This window comes from Dipteris shenzhenensis, chromosome 11 (genome assembly GCF_047967505.1).
Source record: "Dipteris shenzhenensis isolate YYH24624 ecotype China chromosome 11, Dip_SZ_1.0, whole genome shotgun sequence".
NCBI lineage: Eukaryota > Viridiplantae > Streptophyta > Polypodiopsida > Gleicheniales > Dipteridaceae > Dipteris > Dipteris shenzhenensis.
The window spans coordinates 23,654,800-23,671,899 of NC_141606.1; the positions used below are offsets into that span (position 1 = coordinate 23,654,800).

Here is a 17,100-nt window from a genome sequence, read left to right on the forward strand (position 1 = left end):
AAGAGAATACCCAAAACACTCTTAAAAGAGAAGAGGGAGCTTGTATTCCAAACTTGCGCATCCAACAATGAAGACCAAATTCAACCACTTGGCCTTTTATACATGTCACCTTTTGAAGGGAGGGCCAACCCTAATCTCTTTATACCACTCTCTTTCCTCATTCTTTACGATCAACTTGGGCCTATTTGGCTCCACGGCACAATCCTAGCTCTATGGACTTGCCACTATCCATCAAATGACATCACTAACTAGCAGTGGCATATTGTTAACCAATCGGTTAACACCCTCTCTTTCTTTTTCTCTTTCTCTACAACTCTCTCTCTCTCTCTCTCTCTCTCTCTCTCTCTCTCTCTCTCTCTCTCTCTCTGTGTCTCTGTCTCTCTCTCTCTCTCCCCCCCTTTAACACTAGTTTGGTAGCATAATAGGACGTCAAATGAGGGACTATGCATTGAGTTCATTGCATATGGGATTAACCTCCTAGCCCCGATCTTAGCAATGCTATTAGGTTTTGGTAAAAAAATCACAAGTTGTTGTAGATGCGTTTTGTGGTGATTTTCTCTCTTGATCTTATGGTAGACTCATAGGACTAATACCTAAACATATAAGGAGCACACAAAACTATTACATGTGATTAGAAAATTCTCACAAAAGTATGGTAACATAGTCTTTCACCGGGACAGTACTCAGATTTGAAACTTTATCTAGCATGCCTGAAAAATACAATTGATTTCAAGGAGCTAGCATTTTTTACAAAGTGTTTATAAGTATATCAAACACCTAAGGGTGACAAAATTTTGTTTAAAAATCATTTTGGCAAGATTAATTTATCAATTAACAAGAGTGGTTAGCCTAGCATGCTACATTATAAGTCGCATTTCATAAATAAGCATCTCTATATACTACACATAATAGCCACAAAGCTTCATGTCTTAAGTATAACAATGTTATATCATAAGGGAAAGTAACCACATCACAATAAAGGCTAAAACTAAAAGAGATTAAGTTCTCCTAATATCAACTACCAAAACAAGTTCCACATTAAATCTCACTTTTAGAGTTTTGAGTTATCACATATATAAGTGTTTTATATATAACTTTTTTTAATTGGTATCACTCATTCATGATTAGAAGCACTCTAAAGGTTTTCATGATATCCTTTAACCCTTGTATCTTTAATTTAGCATGAATTGTATATAGCATATGGAACAATCAATATATGATTTGAATTTAGGGTTCTACATGATATTAGGTCCCCAAAAAACTCACGCTAGTCCATAATATCCTATTGAAGACATATATGAAGTATGGCTGAGTTTGAAACTTGTTACACATGTCAAAGAATTTTTAAAAGATCAATTTTTGCCTCACCATTAGCATTCACTAAAATTACATTTAAGGCCATAGATCAAAATGAAAATGATTATCTAGCTCCAAGGAAATATAAGCATATGTGTTATAGTTATCCTTAGACTATAGGACTTACAAACTCTAAGAAAACTCATTCTAAGTAAGAAGTATGGCCATTTTATCTAAAACGTGAGAAAACAGTTTGAAATATTGGTGTTAGATTGACTTTAAAACTTTAGGTAGAACTCAAAGTAATGGGTGCAAGTTCCAATCCATAATAATTCCAAGTTTTTTCAGCATATAAGCTATTATGGCAAATAATCAAAACCCCAAAATACCTTATTAATGCTTTTGTATAATTCTAAGATGTGGGGTTTTTGTTTCACAATTTGTCTATATGTTTATTACAAAAGGCAAGGAGGAGAGAGAGATTTAGGTAGATGATATTTAAAACTATGAGACTATTTGTGACGTTTGTTTCTTCACTGGTATAGGAGGGATAGATAGATGAATGAAAAAGGGGTGAGAGAGAGAGAGAGATTATATTTCAAACTGCTATGTTTTTTTCTATTTGAGGGGATAAGTGAGGGAGAGAGATACAGATTGTATTTCAAACTACTATGCTTTAGAAGTATTTGAGAAGGAATAAAAAGAGATCTGAAACTAATCAAACAGTTTTGGGAGGGATATATATATATATATATATGATCTTGATAATTTTTTATTTGTTTGTGTGAGAGGTTTAGTTAACACTAGTTTGGTAGGACATAAAAATGTCCTAGGACACTTTTATAACCTGTTATGAGCAAATACTAGGCATATTCAAGAATCATCAACCTGCAAGTCACCCGCTAGAGCTTCTAAAGCCAGGTGAAATGCGTTTTGGCACAAACTATATAATGATGGAGTGGTTGTTAAAGGAGCAAGATCTTGTAACCGAGACGCTATTCAGTGTAGAAGCCACAGAGTGGATAGTCGAGGCACGCTCAACCAGCTCTCATAATGAATTTCGAGACCCAAAGGCGTTGGTTAATAACCCAACATTTTGAAAGAGGGTATCCAATGCAGTGGAAGCTATGAAGCCAATTTGGTTTGCAATCCGTAGGTTGGATGTGAAAGGTCCAAGCATGGGAAGCACTTATATGGCATGGTAGACTGCTGAGACGGATGTTTTGAAGGAAGATGTCCGGCCAGGCAAAGGTGGATATAACATGACTAAACAAATTGCATTGCAAAAGATGGTGCGAAAACGATGGAATCAAGCTCACAACTCTTTTGCACTATGCCACCCATATATTATATCCTCAATTGTGGGAATATCACACAAAGACTGATGTACAGATAATGCAATCGTGGCATGATCTTCTTAGACATTTCTTTGACGATAGGACAAAGTATGCCTTTGTTGTTAGGGAATTGTCAACTTTTCGAAATAGAGAAGGACTGTTTGCCTATCCAAGAATCAAATAATTAGCAAAAGATATGCCAGCATGGAGATGGTGGGAAGAGTGTGGAGCATCCACGCCTCATTTGCAAGCTAGCCATGAAGGTGTTGTCATAACTTTGTAGCAACTCCTCTAGCGAACACAACTGGAGTAACTATAAGTCTGTGCATTCCATCAAAAGAAACCGCTTGACATCGAAAAGATTGGAAAAGCTAGTTTACCTCTATACAAATGGTAGAGTGTTGGACGATGTAAAAGGAGTATGTGGTGACGATGATATGCCAAAGTGGTACACACAGATCTTCCAGGTCCCTTGGATGATGCCCCGTACTAACTCACCCTGAGCCAATTTCTAGTCACTCAAAAGAAGAGATTTGGTGTGATGGCTGGTTATATCTTATAAATGTTGTGATTGCAATTCTTTTAACATGCAATCCTTCTGAAATGCAATTCTTTTAAAATGCAATTTAAAATGCCATGTAAAATGCAATTCTTTCATGTTGCAAACCTTTTAAAATGCAATTCTCTTAAAATGAAATTTATTTGATATGCAATTTAATTGATATGCACAAAATGGTTCCGATGGAGGATGGAGCGATGGAAGACTAGCCCTTGATGAAATTATAAATCTTTCCAAGCACACTTTGTAGAGGAAGTGTAAACCCCATCAAAGTGTTTGTGAAAGATTTATAATTTCAATGACGACTCATCTATGATAATTTTCATTTCATAGAGCATGACAATTTACAATAATCCAAACATGCCAATTTTCACATCAACAAACATAATAACAACTTATCATCATATTATAAAAGCGCACATTGTACACGATAGTGATTGACAGTTGTAGATTTTGGGCAAAGTTTACATTTTAAGCCACAGTCGGTAGGATAAAAGTATACATGTGTTCATTTTGCAAAATTTATAGTTACAGATGTAGTGGCCAAAAAATTACTCTGAGAAGCTCATTTTTCAAAAATTTAGAGCATCAAAAAATTGCTTGCTTTGTCATAATTTTCATTTCACCGAACATGACAATTTACAATAATCCAAACATGCCAATTTTCACATCAACAATTTAGAGCATCAAAAAATTGCTTGCTTTGTCATAATTTTCATTTCACCGAACATGACAATTTACAATTATCCAAACATGCCAATTTTCACATCAACATGCTGATAGTGATTGACAGTTGTAGATTTTGGGCAAAATTTACATTTTAAGCCACAGTAAGTAGGAGAAAAGTATACATGTGTTCAGTTTGCAAAATTTATAGTTACAAACATAGTCACCAAAAAATTACACTCAGAAGCTCATTTTTCAAATATTTAGAGCATCAAAAAATTGCTTGCTTTGTCACATCCATGTCTTGTTGTTAATTTTGCGGTCCGCATGAACAATTGCATCGTGTGCAATTGTTCGACAAAATGATAAATAATCCGCACAAAAGCACCACCAACACCAAGGTGGACAATACGAAGAGGAGAATGATCAACATGGGGGTCAGATTTGCGAAGGTCTGAAGAAAACTGATTTGAAAAAACCCAAGCATTAAAATCGCACATCATTTACTTAAGTACTTCGAAACAATTAAAATACACCTCTAAAGAAAATTGATTTGAAAAAACCCCGCATTAAAATCGCACATCATTCATTTACTTAAGTATTTCAAGACAATTAAAATACACCCTTAAGGTCAATCGATTTGAAAAACTCACCAATCACGCAACATTTACTTAAGTACTTCATGATCAAATAAATTCAAAACATGCTAATGAGTAGACATCGCATTAGCTCCATTAACAAAATTAGTATACGTCATTACAATGAGGCTATAGAAGAACAAAGATCCCTATTTGATGATGTTATGATACAAAAAAGGCTTCAACCTTCTCACAAGTTAAATTACACGAGAGGAGCAAGGACAGGGAAAACACACTTGCTCCTTCTACTAGTACAAGGACTTCTTGGACATTGACCTTGACATACCAAAAGTTTTAATGCTTGCACATAGAGAAAAAGAAGCAAGAAACATAAATGGCAACACAATAGCAATACATTTGCCAATGCATACCAAAAACCTAACGTCCCTTCCAAGAGAAAAACTAGACACACTAACATCACTATATCAACAAGTGCAACTCATAGTTTTTGACGAGATTTCATTGAAACTATGGACTTTGCAGACCTAAGAATGAGAACATTGAAACGTGACTACTCCGATTGTTATGTATGCAAAGCATGACTATTATCACTCCATTACACTCAAATCCATTCTTAAAATGTTGGAAGGAAATCTAACAATCATAGCAATCTATCTACAAATATGTAAAGGCTTTTCTATCATACCTACAAACGTGTAAAGGCTTTTCTATCTACAAGTGTATGCCAATATCTACCATACCTCATGACTTCTTAGAATATTAGAATGAATTCTCCAACCAAACAATCATAGCAATCTATCTACAAATGTGTAAAGGCTTTTCTATAAACATGTTCTACCCATGTGCAAGCACAAATGAGAGAGAGAGAGAGAGAGATTCATATGCAACATGAGGCACATTGCAAGAACTTGCCTAACTTTTGGAGATACCCGCTTGAAGCCTATGCGTCTATTTGATTGGCTAGTTGATATCCCCGCAGCACCATTACGAAGATATAGAATTGCACCTTGTTCTATTGTGTTGCTTGTTAGATCATCAATTGGCTTTGTAATTTTTCATCGATGTCATGTATTTCATGTGTGCTTAAATGCTTACTATTGGCTCTACTCTTTGTTTTCATCTTGCCTGCATCATTTGTTCCAACTCTCAATCCTCAATCATGTAGCATTATTGAGCTGTCCATTAGCTATTGTAGAGCATCATTGCCTCTGGTTGTTATAAACGTATTGCAATCAATCATGCGTGTTGGCCAAGTGTTATCTGTAGTAGTCTTGGTGAAGTCTCACGGCCGCCATTTGAGAATTCAAAACAGAAAAGCAACGAAGAGAAAGAGCGGGAGAGACATTAAACCTAGCATGCCAACTTTTGTACGTATTAAAAAAACTAGGATGTGAAATAAAAGTCCTAGCATATGCACCCCAGCCTCTACACATACCACGTACTTTCTAGACTAAAATCTTACAACCACCAAACTATGCACGTGGACTCAATGTTTTCGAAAATAGGGCTAGACAGATATACACAGAAGTTGGTGTTGCACTCTTCTCATCAGCTATAATTAAAATTATGTGCAATGGATCATTGCTTCATTTCCTTAACAATGTTGGCACAACAAGAAAATCCATGTTTGGCTCTAGTTACAAAATATCCACTGTGAACCAAAGCCACCAAAAGGGCCCGCATCTGGCTTTAGTTACAAAGTATCCATTGCATTCCAATGGATACCAAAAGAACCCTTTATGAAGTGACACAAAAGGGGGAGAGAGAGAGAGAGAGAGAGAGAGAGAGAGAGAGAGGATAATTTATGAACGTTGTCACCTTACTAGGAAAGAATGAGACACACACACACTTTGTTTTCTTTTGGTAATACTATATATTACTTGTGTGGGAAACCTCAAAACAAGGTAAAAACCCAGCATGGAGTACAAAAATGAAAAGGAGCAACACACACCTATCTAAAAGGACAGGAGCTTAAGAAAAAAGAGAAAGCTGAAGAAAATTATATTACACACCATCAGGTGGCGACATAAATTATATCCTACAGAAGGCCCTGTTGTACCAAAAACCATTGAGCGAAGTAGTGGTACCATAAATAGAGTGCAATCCTTGCGATTCTTTTTAACATAAGCAGGAAGACGGAACTTTTGAATGACACGGTCAAAAACTTGGTTTAACATAAGCAGGAAGACGGAACTTTTGAATGACACGGTCAAAAACTTGGTGTAACCTAGGATGCATACTCTGAAGAGAAAAATTGCCATTAAGTTCATGAGAAGGCACCTGTATATCGGGTTCTCGCAAATCCACATTTGTATCCTCATTACCAGCATTAATTGTATCCGAAGGAGATATATCCACCTGTATATCCGATTCTCTAAAATCCGCATTGGTATCTTCATTATCAATATTACCTGTATCTGAAGAAGATATATCCACCTGTAGCTGAAATGAATGTGATTCAAAAGCTAGAGAAGCTACACGCTCTTTCTTTTTTTGGTGAGAATAGAGAAGCTACACACACACACTCACAGTATATGATGTCCGATATTTACACAGACCAAAATGTTCCACAAGACCGACAACATACCCAGCAAAAAATGTGGCATCAGGGAACCTCCTATCTGGCCCCATACTAAGAGCAAACTCAATAGTCCCGACACTAAATGGTTCTTCACCCAGAAGCAGATACACCAAGGTCCGTAACGTCTCCCCATATGCTGTGCGTGGGCCAAATCTATATGAATAAGGATCCTTAAACAAGCCGTACTGCATAGCCTTGCCTCTGACATAATTCATTCTTGACCCCATGAGATTTCTCATAGTCCAAATACTTCTTGAATAAAAATTTCATTTTCTTGGGTGGCAGGTCTAAGCATGTCGCCCTTTCAAACAGAGCACGAACAACACCTGTATCTCCAAAAGACATTTCCTGGTCAAGATAGACACTCCAAAGATCGGTTCTCTTTGGGTAGTTTCGAAGAATTCCTTCAAACATATCACGGGCTCTCTCAGGTGAACAAATCTTGAATTCAAGTATTGCAGCTTGTGAAATAACTTTAATATGTTTGTGTTTGTGAACCACTCTTGAATTCAAGTATTGCAGCTTGTGAAATAACTTTAATGTGTTTGTGAAGGGGAAACTCAACAAAGCTCACTCCAATGCCTTGTGGGCAGCATCAGGCGTGCCTATCTTCAATAGATACCGAATTAACCTCAGCCAAATCTTTGACGATGCTTTAAACTTGCGAATCATAGTCTTCAACAGTTCATCTGCCAAATCATGTTGATTGCCCCGTTCATAAATCCCAAGTATTGCTAAATGAAGCCTTTTGGGTTCACAATATTGTAGAGCTCTCCGAAAGACCTGCAAAGTTGCTTCCTTGGGTGGGTTTCCATACACAATTTCCAGATTGAGAAAAGCAACCCAGACATTCAGCTTTTCCCTCTCCTCCCAGAAATTTATCGTCTGCAGGGCCTGTTCTGCAATGCTCCAGGCTTTATCAAGATCTGCAAGAGAGCATAAAAGCCATATACTTTATCTAGACAAAGCTGCTATTTGGTGAAGCATTCACCAGCTTCTCAAACTTCAGGCGCTTGTCACCTTCCAGGTGCTTTTGTTCAGCTGCTCTGATTGCAGCCTCCCTCTCTTCCTCAAATCTCTTCTTTGCTCTCTTGCTTGATTTGTTAAAATCTTCAGGGACATTCACAGAAGTTGATATTTCTTCAGTACCCACTGTAACTTCGTCACAAGACAGGCTGTACACTCTCCAACACTACATCCAAGGGAGGCACAAATGGTTCTCTTTGCGGAACCTCAAGTATCCTTCCAATTTCAAAATTGAACTCCTTAGTTTTCACTTCATCCTGTAAAATGAAGTCATTCGATCACTAGAGTCTTCCGCAACAGTGTACTGAGTCAGGGAGTTCGTTCTGTGCATCTATCGCTCATCTGTCTAACATGAATACGGCCAAATAAACCCTTCCCAATTTTAAGCTGCATTTCCAAGGGCTGCACAGAAAACCCCTCTTCCCTCACACAAAAGCCAATTTCATACTTCACATCCCTTTTCATGCGTTTGGAAGTAGAATCGCTAAAACTTGCAAGCAGGACAAGCAATCTCCCAACCCTGGAGCTCTCTCTGGTAATGCTCCAATTGTAACTCCCAACCTTTGGCCAAGTGTGTACTGATGATGAGGATCAACGTGAAAGTTGTAGTCATGTGCTGAAGCAAAAGCAATCGCATTACCATGATCTGGGAGAGATAGGACCAAATACTCATCCTTTATAAGGTCAACAATAGCCGATGCCTTTTGTTGAACAACTAATCCTCTTGAGAAAGCTTTTTTTGAAAATGCCTTGGGAGGTTTTTCAGAATGCAGAAGGCCTGGGTGCAGTGTCAGCTCTCCTATCCCATCACGCTTGAGTCTTAACTGCATCCATTATTCGAGCTCTCATGTGCTTGCCCACCTCAACTGCTCACCCAAATGATAGGTGTAATAAAGCCAACCATATCATTGTGTACTTGCAGATTCATGATGACACCATACTCCTTAATATCGAGCATCTCCGCCTCCACAAATTTGCCAATCTCGAAACTTTTTGCCCAGTCCAGATCTGAACCCTGGGGCTTTTTGGCTTGCAGCTCAGCTATCATCTCTTCTTCAAGAAAATGCCCTTGCAACAAAGAAACATCAGTAGAATGGCACCTCCACTAGAACCTTCCTGACAGTAAGTTAACCTCTAGAACCTGGGCCGAACTGACTGCCCTATTGAGAACAGAACCATCTGACACCTGTAGGACATTGGGAAGTCCTGTGAGGCAACCCAGGAAACAGACAAAACAACCTGCATCTGTGATGCTTGCTATGTATCCTGGGATAACTTTCTGAGCATGAAGCTGTGAGATCTCAGAAGGAAGAGGCTTGGCTGAGTGCAAGAATGGGAGATTTGCTGTAACAATTAGCTCCTGATCATCACGTTCTAAAACTAGAACTGTTCAAATTTATAGCCAGGACAAAGTACTAAATTTAACTGCTCAAAATGTCATGGACAATCTGACAACTGCTCAATTCTCATGAAAGCCCTCTCCATTCCATTGGATATGGGGACATTAATAATCTTCATGGTGTCTGTTGTTTAAGCCACAAGTCCCTAAACTTCCCGTCCCAACTGCAACAGTCTTCTCAATATTGCCGTGCAGTGACTGAGATAAGAAACATGTTGGGAGATAAAATAAAACCCAACGAAAGCCTCCAAACTGAAACATCTGCTCTGGGAATTCTACATTTCACAACTTGCCCATTTTGGAAAGCAGAAGTTGCCAGGATCAAGGCCCAGCTCTGTTCTGTGAGCAAGACCCTTGACTTAGAAGCAGACAAAACACCCGTAATGTTCAACACCTGAAATCCATCCATGTGTTACCAAGCCTTCAACAGCCTCTTCTTAGCTAGTTATAGATTTCAACTCAGAGGATACTATGGTCGTTTTCTGTGTGGTGGTAGGCTTTTGGTCTCTGGATCGCAGGCTAGCACTTTGAACTTATTTAGCTCCAACTTGAAACTTGGGGCCTGGTTCTGCGAGGCACATAGGCTTTAAGCCATCGAAAAGTTTCACAAATGCACCAAAGGGCTCCACACGAATGATTTCACCGAGTATGCCACCAAGCTCCCTTTTGGAGGGAGTTCCACGACAAGGCCAATGGTAGGATCAAGCCTACGTACAACAATATTTTTCCTGAACTTGACCTATGTTTAAATAAACACCATGAGACTTGTTTACAACAAGATGAGAATTTAGGGTCAACCCAATCGAATTTGTCATAAGATCTACATCAAAAATTTATGCTTTTAGACGTTGATTTTCAGAAAAAGGTTCTTGCAAGTTTGATTCAGGCAATGGATTCTGAGATGAAAGATGTCCACAGTTCCTGTGAAATATGTGAGAAAGGAGAGCAATAACCCATCCTTCAACACTGCGCAGACTCTGGTATTCACAAAGTGCTAGAAGCTCCAAGGTCAATCCTTCAAAGTCCTTCATAAAGCTTGACGCTAGCAAGTCAGGATGAGCATTCAACATCACCATGCCCCATTGTTTATCAATGGACAAAATCACACCTTGCACCAACTGGACTTTTCTTAACCTTGTTCGAGATTCACCAGCAACATCATCCATATGAAGTAAAAATCCAGTGGTGTGCACAATGGCACCATGGAAGATGCAGCTCAGTTCATAGAGGAAGGCAGGAGAGTTGGTTTGTTTATGAGGGAATTGTATTCAAAGAGACAATAACATGTACAGTTTCCAAGCTTGATTTCTCAGTGTGTAGAGAAAACCAAAAGAAAAGCAAGAAAATAGGATTATCATTAAAGCTAGCACTTTGCTCAATGGTTTGACAATTGATGTCGTGCACGAAGGCTCGTTGGTATGGACTTACGTGATCAGTGTTGAGAATCATGGCTATCTTTTACCTTTCAGTATCCTTGGAATCACATCCTTTACAAAACAAATCCCAAGCTTCCTCAAATTTGACAAACCCCTGTTAGAAAAGTCACTGCCCGACCTGTGAGCCCCCGTTTTGAGGGGACAAGGGGGCACGAGACTATAGAGGGGTAGGGGAAGAAAAGAGCGGAGAACCTACCTGGCTAAAACCCGCGCAGCAAAGGAAGAATGGCGCAGCTTTCTAGGCAGCTGATGGAGCAGATATGGGCAGGGCCTATGGACTGCATCAGCAGCCCATGTGCTGGGCACATGGGCAGGCCTGCCCGCTAGCCTGGTCGGTGGAGGGGCCCTTGAAATCAGTGCTGCAAGCAGAGGACCAACCCCCTGCTGGTCGGTTTTCTTCAGCCCAGCCCAGCAATGGGCCTATAAAAGGCCCCCTCTCCCCCCCTCATTTCTTATCACCTGCACAAGAAAGCACGCAGGGAGAGGAGTAGGCTTGGCATCTTGGACAGCTTCTACTGGCTGTTGTACACGCTCATCCTTTGAGCTTTTGTCTGCTCACGATTGTGGAGGAATATATCTGAGTTTTTGCTCTCTCTCTCTCCGTCTCTTTGAGTGTTGTATGAGCTAGATCGGAGTGAGGTGTGATTGATTCTATCCTCTATTTCCAACATGGTACCAGATCAAGGTTTACAGCTGTAGATCGGAGTACCTCAGCAAGTAGGCGACTCTAATCGACACTCAGGTGTGCTGCGTGGTCAAGTTCTCCACTGCAAATTTAGTTTACAGTTTGCTGTTCTTTATTACAGCAAGGATGGAGGACAAGGATTCTATTGTTGCCTCTTCAGCCCCTTCTCTTCCATCCTCCTCCAGATTCCTCTCATTCACCATCCCAAACTTCGGAGTCAAGGAAGCTAGACAAGTCGAACTACCCAATCTGGAAGATGAAAATCCGGAGCCTTTTAGTGGCTCGGAAGTTGTGGAAGTTGACAACGGGGATGGAGGCAAAGCCAGAAGATATACTGGATAGCAAGGGGAAGATTATCATTCTAGTAGATGGAGAAGAGCTTAAGAATTGGGAAGAGAGATATGCCCACTCCCTAGCATTAATCATTGGGACCACGGCAGACTCTGTTCTTCTGCACATCGAGATGGCCGAGACATCTGTAGAGGCATGGGCTATCCTGAAGGATCTGTATGAAACAGACAACACATCTCGTATTCTAATGTTCCAACATCAACTATACAATCTAGACATGACTAAGGCAGACAATGTTCACGACCATCTAACAATAGTCAAGGTGGTAAGGGACCAGCTCGCGGCAATTGATCAGAAGGTAGACTCAAGTCATCTAGCATTGTTGACTTTACACAAGCTACCTCACAGTTTTAAGAGTTTCATGACTACAGTCACTGTAGGACAGAGGACGAAGCCTCTCACCTTCGAGGAGCTTGGCCCTTTACTATTGGAGGAAGAGGCTCGGAAAAAACTATTTACTCGATCAAACGAGAAGGCTCTCGTGGCAAGGGACAAGCCCAGCAAGGGTAAGTTCAAAGACTCCGAGAAAAAAAGCAAGACTGAGGATGCAAAGAAAAAGAGGCAGATGAAGTGCTTCTAATGTGAGAAGCTTGGTCATTTTGCTAAAGAGTGCCACAAGAAGAAGTCGGATCTCAAGACCGAATCGGCAAACATCACGACCGACGCTCTCTTCATCATCACTGAGTACTGCTCCGCTTATGCATCCAATGAAGGAGAGGAAGGTTGGTATGTGGACAAAGCACATGTCCAACAAGGAGTGGTTCAAAACCATGGAAGGTACGCACCCCAATTCCAAGGTCAATGTGGGGGATAACATGTCATGCCCTGTGAAGGGTGTTGGTAGTATTCCATTCATCACCACTGCAGGAAACGAGGAGATGATTTCTAGTGTACTGTATGTACCGAATTCATGCAAGAACCTTTTGTCTGTCGATCAGATGGACAAGCACAATATGTCGGTCTTATTCGACAACGGCAAAGTCACTATCACATCCAAGGCAAATGGACAGGTGGTGGCTCAAGGTGTCGAGGAGCATAGGCTATATCAACTCAACGCTCTATTGGTGCACGGGGACCATGGCAGATCCAAATTGTGGCATGAGCGGTTCGATCACGTCAACTATGGCACTCTCGCCGAGATGCAGAAGACAAAGATGGTGGATGTTCCACCGATTGCAGGCAATGATCGTGTTTGCAAGGCTTGCATGGAAGGCAAGCAACACAGAGACAAGTTCCCACAGGAGGCCTCATTAAGGGCCAAGAAGCCGCTCGAGTTGGTTCACGCTAACATCTGCGGCCCAATGTCGCCAAATTCATTCGCAGCTTCGCGGTATTCTCTTTTATTAGTGGATGATTTCAGTCGCATGACGTGGGTATTCTACCCTGGCCAAGAAGTCTCAGGCTTATGAGAAATTTAAAGACTAGAAGGCCCAGGTAGAGAAGGATAGTGGGGAGGTAATCAAAGCCTTCCACACCGACAGAGGGGGAGAGTTCACTTCTACGGAGTTCAATGGATTTTTCAAGAAGCACGGGATCAAGAGACAACTCACTACAGCTCGCACATCTCAGCAGAATGGAGTTGCTAAGAGGAAGCACAGGACCGTCATAGAGACAGGGTTGACATGTTGCGAGGGAGGAATCTCTCGAAAGCCTACTAGGGTGAAGCCGTGAACACTGCCATTCACATCCTCAACAGAACCAAGACCAAGACTGTTGATGATAAGACTCCATATGAAGCTTACTATGGTAAGAAGCCCACAATATCTCATTTAAGGGTTTTTGATTCTAAAGGATTTGTGCATGTGCATAAAGATGAGCGGATAAAGCTTGATCCCCATCGCCGAAGCTGCATATTTGTGGGATACAGTGAAGAATCCAAGGCATATCGCCTTTTTGACCCGGAAAAGAAGAAGATCCTTATCAGCAAGGATGTGATCTTTGAGGAGTCCGAGCCACAGGCTGCAGAAGAGGTTCCTGAACTTCCAGCATTACCCCCACCCAAGGTCATCATCCAAGAGGTGGAGCCAACTGAAGACCCCGAGGAGGTGGAGGACGAGGAGCATGCCATTCTAGAGCCAGCTCCCAAGGCAACTCCATCAAAAGCACCTCCATCAAAGAAGAAGCTACCTCAATGGTATTTGAAGACTTTAGCAAACTCACGGATCACTGACATTCCCGAGACTAGTTCCAAAGTGCGGCGGTCTCAACGAAACATGAAGACTCCCTCCGTGAACTACGCTTTGGTGGCTTAGCTTGCAGAGCCCCGTTCCTTCCAAGAAGCGAAGGATATTCCAGAATGGCAAGAAGCCATGCAGGCAGATGGATGCCATTTTGAAAAATGACACTTGAGATTTAGTGCCCAAACCAACCAAGCGAAAGGTCATTGGGACTAAATGGGTGTACAAGCTTAAGTTCAAGTCGGATGGAAGCTTGGACAAGTACAAAGCAAGATTGGTGGTGAAAGACTATGCACAGTCAGAAGGACTTGACTTCGACGAGACCTTCGACCCCACAACGAGGATGGTGACTATTCGGACAATCATTGCCTTGGCTGCTCATCACGGTTGGCCTATTTTTCAAATGGACGTCAAGTCTGCATTTTTTAATGGTACCTTGGAGGAGGAGGTATATGTGGCACAGCCACCAGGATTTCAGATTCCAGGATCCCCATCAAAAGTCTGTAAACTGAATTAGGCCTTATACGGGCTAAAATAGGCCCCCAAAGCTTGGTACCAACGGATAGATGTTTTCTTTCAGAAGATCAGTATTCAACGGAGTCCATCAGAGGCAAATCTTTATCTCGACACAAAGGGGGATTTGTGCCTGGTATTGATTCTATATGTGGATGACCTCATCATTACAGGGGATCATACGAAGAAGATTGCGCAGGTCAAGAGACTTCTCATGGAGGAGTTCGAGATGACTGACTTAGGCATACTTCACTACTTTCTTGGGATTGAGGTGAAGTAGGGAAAGAGCAGTATCTTTATTTCACAGGAGAAATATTGTAGGGAATTGCTCGAATGCTTTCAAATGGAAAATTGCAAAGCAGCAATGACTCCCATGGAAACTGGTCTAAAGCTGAGTGTGCGTGATCCATCTCAGCCGGTTGATTCATCATATCGACATTTGGTGGGGAGTTTGATTTACCAGGCCAATACCCGACCAGATATTTCCTACGCAGTTGGATTGCTCTGTCACTTCTCTGCCACACCCAAGAAGACTCATTGGGATGCAAGTATGAGGGTGCTAAGGTACTTGAAGGGTACCTGCACCCACAGCATCACTTATACGAGAGGCATTGAGTTGAGAGGTTTCTGTGATAGTGATTGGGCAGGTGACATTGATACCTGGAGATTGACCTCTAGATATTGTTTCTTACTCTCATCAGGAGCTATGTGTGTCATGGCTGAGTAAGAAACAACCTACTGTCACCCTTTCATCTACAGAGACGGAGTATAGGGCTGCCCGTACAACGGCATGTGAAGCATTGTGGCTCAGGTGGATCTTGGAGGACATGAATGTGGCCCAAGAAGATGCGACTGTGGTTATGTGCGATATATGTTTATATATTTTTTGTTTTGAATTACAAAAGAAGCACATTTCCAAGTCAAATGAGAATGTCTATTGTGTCCACAGATCTTGGCATAAAGATGGAGAGCTGCATCTAACAATGACAATGATGGTAGGCATGGTGGATACTCAGATGGAAAGGATTTAAAAAACCCTACGTGTAGAGTGGGTTTCTCGTAGAAAATCCCCCCATAACTCCTATTTGATAGGGGAGTATACTTGAAGAAAACCTCTCATCACCCCTCTTCAGAAACTAGAGTTGCATAGCGATCGCCAACAACCCCGTGTTTCACGCACGGACAAAGCACATCAAGGACATGAATGTGGCCCAAGAAGATGCGACTGTGGTTATGTGCAACAACCAGAGTTGCATAGCGATCGCCAACAACCTCGTGTTTCATGCACGGATGAAGCACTTGAGGTCCACTACCACTTTGTTCGAGAACTCATCGATGAAGAAGTCATAGAGTTGATGTACTACCTGACCAATGACAACATCTCAGATATGTCTTCACGAAGGCGCTTCCCAGGGAGCAAATGGAGCACCTCATTCGACGCATAGGGATCAGCCTACAGTTGTGTCATTGAGAGGGGGTGTTAGAAAAGTCACTGCCCCACCTGTGAGCCCCCATTTTGAGGGGACAAGGGGGCAGGAGACTATAGGTGGATAGGGGAAGAAAAGAGCAGAAAACCTACCTAGCTGGAACCCGTGCAACAAAGGAAGAATGGCGTGGCTTTCTAGGTGCCTCATGGAGTAGATATAGGCGGGGCCTACGGACTGCATCAGCAGCCCATGGGTTGGGCACATGGGCCTATTTATAGGCCTAGCCCAAACCGGCCAGCCTGGTCGGTGGAGGGGCCCTTGAAGTCTGTGCTGCAAACAGAGGGCCGACCCCCTACTGGTCGGTTTTCTTCAGCCCAGCAATGGACCTATAAAAGGCCCCCTCTCCCCCCCTCATATTTTATCGCCTGAACAGAAAGCCTTGCACAGGCAAGCGCGCAGGGAGAGGAGTAGGCTAAGCATCTTGGACAGCTTCTACTGGCTATTGTACACTCTCATCCCTTGAGCTTTTGTCTGCCCATGATTGTGGAGGAATATATTTGAGTTTTTGCTCTCTCTCCATCTCTTTGAGTGTTGTATGAGCTAGATCAAGAGTGAGGTGTGAGTGATTCTATCCTCTATTTCCAACAACCCTTACAAGCCTCGTGGAAGACTGACGACTATCACCTTGTTTCCAACCTGTGAAATGATTCCCCACATTTCATTCCAACAAATAACTTGTTAACTCGATAGATTTGGGAACTGTTCTTGTAAAGAAGGCTTCCACGTTAGCCTCTCGCTGGGTATGGTGGGTGTTTGGCTTGACGTCACGCGCATACTCAGTGTCCGCCTGGGACTAAGCTTCGTGGATTTCAGCAGGGATAAGGGAAGGGGCACCACCACTAAGGAAGGCAGGTGCATCATGAGGAGAAAGGGGGTGGAGGAGCACGGAAGGGGTGATTTGACACTTAACCATGATCGGTTGTAGGAGAAATTAGAAACCCCAAAAAGCTCAATCAATATATATAGACCATATGTAGCGTTGCAACTT

At 41.7% G+C, this 17,100-nt stretch overlaps 1 pseudogene; it reads right to left on the reverse strand.

Annotated features, from left to right (window-relative positions):
- Positions 1 to 2,666: 2,666 nt before the first annotated feature.
- LOC147896788 (rRNA biogenesis protein RRP5-like) lies at positions 2,667 to 16,769 on the reverse strand (annotated as a pseudogene).
- Between the last annotated feature and the right edge of the window lie 331 nt (positions 16,770 to 17,100).